We start from the raw sequence: 5,875 nt of genomic DNA, 5'->3' as shown, positions 1-5,875 counted from the left end.
GTCGAACATCTGAGCGACGTCACATAAAGGGCTTGTAAAAGAAATGCCACAGTCGGACATCTGAGCGACGTCACAGAGAGGGCTTATATCAAATGTAAATAACGAGTATGCCACAGTCGGATGTCTGAGCGACATCACAGAAAGGGCTTTATAACAAAAGTAAATAACAAGTATGCCACAGTCGGATGTCTGAGCGACATCACAGAAAGGGCTTTATAACAAAGTAAATAACAAGTATGCCACAGTCGGATGTCTGAGCGACATCACAGAAAGGGCTTATATCAGAAGTAACTAACAGGTTAGTCCATCCACAAGAATAAACTTTTAACCGGATTTACACACATGTAGTCCACCGGAGTTTCTATTAATGAGGCTGATATCTGACAAGATAAGATGAATACAGTACTTGGACAAGTACAAGATGATTTAAAGAATTTGTGACTCTACAGAGTTTGTACTAACTTACCAAAGCCAACGGATTTCCGTAGTCACGAAGGACTAGTTCCGTTTATGGTATTTCGGTAGAAACTCATTTAACCAGTACACACCCATTCCACCTCACGATGCCAGGAATCACCCTAGACAACGTTCAAGAAAAACTTTGAGACGGGGAGGTCACAACCTCGAATAGCATGGGATCAAATTTCTATACGTGCGCTCTAAGGGGTGCCCCCCTCTCGGTCCCAACCGGAAACACCCATGCCCCCTGACCGGATGACGGGCTTTAATCCAGGGCCATGGAACCCTCATCCCGGCCTCTCTACTTGGTGCAGTACAGGAAGGAGATGAATGGGAATGTGAATTTGATTCACGATGACACTGAAGTCAAACAGACTGGCATAAGACTGGTATGCCACAACACTGCCATCTTACCCATCCTCTTGCCATCACATGGCCATGCAAATATGTATCCAACAACATATGGCTTTCCGAAACTTACTTTCCACTTCTGTGCATGAAATATAACATTCAAAAAATGTTCATAAACATGCCATGAAACTCCTAAAATGCAAAAGTGTAACAAACACTCATCATATCAAGAGTTCAAACATGCTTGCCTGGTTCGGAGTAGTCGGAGTTTAACTGGGTGAAGTTCGCGGCTCCGTCACCTCCTCCGGTATCTACAGTATAAGAAAATACACACGTAACGTAAATACCGCAAGGTGCACAAAAAGTAATCCAAATAAATTTCAAATAAATCTGATAAAAAACTAGACAAAATTTTAAAGAGAACAGAAAAAGAATCAAACAAAAATACTATTCTGTTTAAAAGATATAAGGGTTTTGATCCAAGGACCCATCTGTAATGAAACAGAAAACTCTTAGGGGCCTAAGAAGAAAAGTCCCGAAAACGATTCATTTTGGAAAGCGTATTTTGCCAGAGTACGCTTTCAAAAAACGGTTCAAAAAAAAACAGAGAGGCTGACGGGCGGGTCCCACCCGTCAGGTTTGAATATTCAAAAGAGGCGGCAGCGCTCGATGGTGCCCGAGAGCCGCGGTGGTCGCCGGCGGCGATCCACGGTGAGGCAGGGGGATCGGGGTTTACCTCCGTGTTCAGTGCACCTTTCCGGGTCGATGGGTGGTGGTAGAGGTCGCCGGCGGGCACTGTGTCGACAGCGGCCCTTGCTCCGACGGACGGCGGTTCAGGTGGTCGTGGGCCTCATCGGAGAGTGCTTCGAAGGACAAATTGAGGAGGGGGTTAGACCTCTGGTAGCTTGAGGGGATTGCAGACGGGGTTTGGGTGCCAGGGACGACCTCACCGGAGTTAATCGAGGTGGAGGCCGAGGCGGAACGGGGCGGCCGGAGTCGGGGGAGGAGACCTCCTCGAGGTCCTCCTAGAGTCTTGGCGTGGTGTTGGTGAGGTGCAGTGGTGGTGCGTGCACGAGAGCGAGCTCGGGGCTCCTTTTTATAGGCGATCCGAGGCGGTGGCCCTGAACGGAGTTCTCCGGCGATGGTTACGGCGGTGCAGTGATTTGTCGGGGGGTTTAGGCAGTTGATCATCGACGTGGAGGTCCACGGGCTCAGTTTAGCATCTAACCTAGGTTGGATCGGGCGTGCTGGCTGGTTTCGGCAGAACGAGGCGGCGCGGGCCCGTCGGCGGCAGAGGGCGCGCCCTGTGCTTGCCGGGCCACGACGATGGTGCTGCGGGGGTGCGCTGGCATGCATGAGCCACGCGGAGGGCTAGGGAGCAAAAGGCGGCGCAGAACGGCGTAACGGGCCGAAGCAGGCTCCGTTCGGCCGCCACGAGTGGCTCTGCCGCCGCGGAAGATGCCGACGCAGGCGGGCCAGGGTGCTGCCGATGCCAGGGACCGGCCAAGTGCGCGTGTGGCGCTCTGGACAGGGAGGAGGGGCTGTGTGCAACGCGCCAGGCGCACTGTCGACGCGTGACTGAACTCTGACGAAGAAAACGACACTGAATCTCTCTGATCTTCTGAATCTCTCTGAAAGTGCAACGAAACAGTGCAGGCCAGGTGTGCGACAGAATGATTTTGGCATGTGGGAGTTTCTCCTAGAGCTGGTTTTTGGTGGGGTGGCCTCTCATTGCATCTGGGGGTTGCCTGAATTTTGGTGGAAATTTTGGAGAAGAGGAGATATGAATTTCACTAAATTTGACAAATCTGGTCTAAACTTGCAGTGGGTGAAATTTGAAAATTTTGGAAAGAAGAAAAGTGGATCTTGATGGTTCTAGGTTGTGGTTACCAAGGACCATCCAGAGGAGTTGGTTTGGGATCAAGAATCAAAGGCATTTAGGTACTTGCTTTGCAAATCACCAGGTTCAAAAAAATGGACATAATTGTTTTGGGAAAAGAAATAAATGGAATAAATCCAAAAATGGATTTTATTAGTTTGGACAGAATGTTTGGGTTGCTCCAAAGTGGAAGGAGGGGTTTTGGGGGAGTTTTACCATAAGAGGCATGGTAAAACAAGAATGGATCAAAACCAAATAAAAGCCCAAAACCAAAAAGGTTTTCTTTTTAGAAGAAACCTAATCCAAGAATTTTTTTTGAGAGGGAAAACTCAGATGGGAGGTTTTTAAGAAGGGTTTAAATGACCTTCTTCAAACCAAGCAAGGCTCTTGCTGAAAACAAAAACCAAAAAAAAATTTGGAGTGTCACAGCACCTACCCCCTTAGGAAAAATCTCGTCCCCGAGATTTCAGCTGATCCTTAAACAGGTGTGGGTGCTCTGTCCCAAGAAAATCCTCGCTCTCCCATGTTGATTCATTCTCGGTGTGATTGCTCCACTGAACTCTGAAAAACTTGATGGTTTTCTGTCGGGTCCTCCTCTCAGACTCTTCTAATATTTTTATTGGGTGCTCCCGGTAGGTGAGCTCTGGTTGCACGTCAATATTTTCATGTGATATTTGCTTCTCTGGGTTGCTCACGTACTATCTCAACTGCGAGATGTGAAACACGTTGTGGATACCGGATAAATCTCCGGGTAGGTCTAGCTGGTAGGCTACCGTGCCTCTTCGGGCCACTATACGGAATGGTCCGATGAATCTTGGTGCTAGCTTTCCCTTAATCCTGAATCCCTGCAGACCCCTCATAGGAGAAACTCTTAGGTATACAACTTCTCCAGGTTCAAAACTGATTTCCCGATGCTTTCGATCGTAATAACTCTTTTGCCGAGTTTGAGCTGTCTTGAGTCGATCTCTAATTGTTTTAACTTTCTCCTCAGCCTCTTTGAGCATATCTGGGCCGAAGATGTGGCTGTCTCCGATTTCTGACCAGTTAAGCGGGGTACAACATCTTCTCCCATACAGGGCTTCAAAGGGTGCCATTTGCAAGCTGGCTTGATAACTGTTGTTGTATGCGAACTCTGCATATGGCAAACTTTCTTCCCAACTGGTTCCGTAGGTGAGGACACAAGCTCTCAGCATATCTTCTAGGATTTGGTTTACGCGTTCAGTCTGCCCATCAGTCTGGGGATGGTATGCGGTACTGAATGCTAGTTGGGTTCCCAGTGCCTGTTGTAGGTGATCCCAAAATCTAGAGACGAACTGTGTGCCTCTGTCAGATATGATAGTCTTTGGGACTCCATGCAGGCAGACGATACGGGCAAGATAAAGTCTGGCCAGCCTCTGAGTGGTGTGAATTGTCTTCACCGGAATAAAATGTGCCACTTTGGTTAATCTGTCGGTTATGACCCATATGGCATCGTTTCCGTGCCGTGACCGTGGCAGTCCAACAATGAAATCCATTCCAATCTCGTCCCACTTCCACTCGGGTATCTTGTTTGGTTGTAATAGCCCGGCTGGTTTCTGGTGCTCGGCCTTGATACGTTGACAAGAGTCACAACATGCAGTGAACGTGGCTATATCTCTCTTCATACCGTGCCACCAAAAAATTTCCTGAAGGTCTTTGTACATTTTTGTCCCTCCAGGATGGATTGAATACGGAGCGGTGTGGCTTTCAGCCAGAATCTGTTGTTTGAGGTCCTTGATACTTGGTACACAAAGTCTCTTTCCGTACCACAATATTCCTTGCTCATCTACGTTGAATTCTGAGGCCTTGCCCAAATTCACTTTCCTTTTTATGCCATCAATGCTGGGGTGTCCGTGCTGAGCCTCCTTAATCTTTTCCATCGGGGTAGGCTGTATTTCCAGATTCGACACACTGCCTTCGGTAACCATTATTAAATTGACTCTGGCAAATTCCTGTTGAAATTCTGGCCTCAACTTTGGTATACTGTCGTCGTCCGTGCTGGGATTCCGACTAAGGGCATCTGCCACAACATTTGCCTTTCCGGAATGATAGTGGATTCCAACATCATAATCCTTCACCAACTCTAACCAGCATCGTTGTCGTAAATTAAGTTCCGGCTGTGTGAAAATATACTTAAGACTCTTATGGTCTGTGTATATCTCACAACGATTTCCATGTAGGAAGTGTCTCCATTCCTTGAGTGCATGGATGACCGCTGCTAATTCTAAGTCATGAGTGGGTTAATTCTCCTCATGCTTGCGAAGTTGTCTGGAGACAAACGCGACTACCTTGCCTTCTTGCATCAATACGCATCCGAGGCCTTTCCGGGATGCGTCACAATATACCTCAAAATTCTTGTGTATGTCTGGCACAATTAATACTGGTGCCATTGTTAATTTGCTTTTTAGCTCTTGGAAGCTTTTCTCACATGCTTCCGTCCATTCAAACTTCTTGCCTTTCTTGAGCAACTGCGTCATTGGCTTTGCTATGGTGGAGAATCCTTCAATAAATCTTCGATAATAGCCTGCCATTCCCAAGAAACTCCATACGTCCGTTACGCTAGCTGGTGGTTTCCAGCCAAGTACGGCCTTGACCTTTTCTGGGTCCACTGCAATACCTTCTTGGGTGAGTACGTGGCCTAGAAAACCCACCTGTCTTAGCCAAAATTCACATTTGCTGAATTTGGCGTACAGTTGATGTTTCCTGAGTTCTTCTAGTACAATCCTGAGATGCTCGGCGTGCTCTTCTGGTGTTTTGGAGTATATCAAAATATCATCGATGAATACCACAACAAACTTGTCCATATACTTCATAAATACTTTGTTCATAAGGTGAACAAAATATGCAGGGGCATTGGTTAGCGCAAATGGCATTACTGTGAACTCATACAGTCCATATCTGGAAGTGAAGGCTGTCTTGGGAATATCTTCTGTTCGCACTTTTAATTGGTGGTATCTTGATCTCAAGTCAATTTTTGAGAAGACTTTGGCCTGTGCGAGCTGATCAAATAAATCATTTATTCGGGGCATTGGGTATTTGTTCTTGATTGTGACCATGTTAAGAGCTCGATAGTCAATACACAATCTCAGTGTTCCATCCTTTTTCTTGGCAAATAAAATTGGAGAACCCCAAGGTGAGGAACTGGCTCGAATGTATCATTTCTCTAAT

The sequence above is a fragment of the Triticum dicoccoides genome, chromosome 2B, assembly GCF_002162155.2.
Source record: "Triticum dicoccoides isolate Atlit2015 ecotype Zavitan chromosome 2B, WEW_v2.0, whole genome shotgun sequence".
NCBI classification, from domain to species: domain Eukaryota; kingdom Viridiplantae; phylum Streptophyta; class Magnoliopsida; order Poales; family Poaceae; genus Triticum; species Triticum dicoccoides.
The sequence above is the reverse complement of the archived record's forward strand: the minus strand, read 5'-3'. Positions refer to the sequence as shown.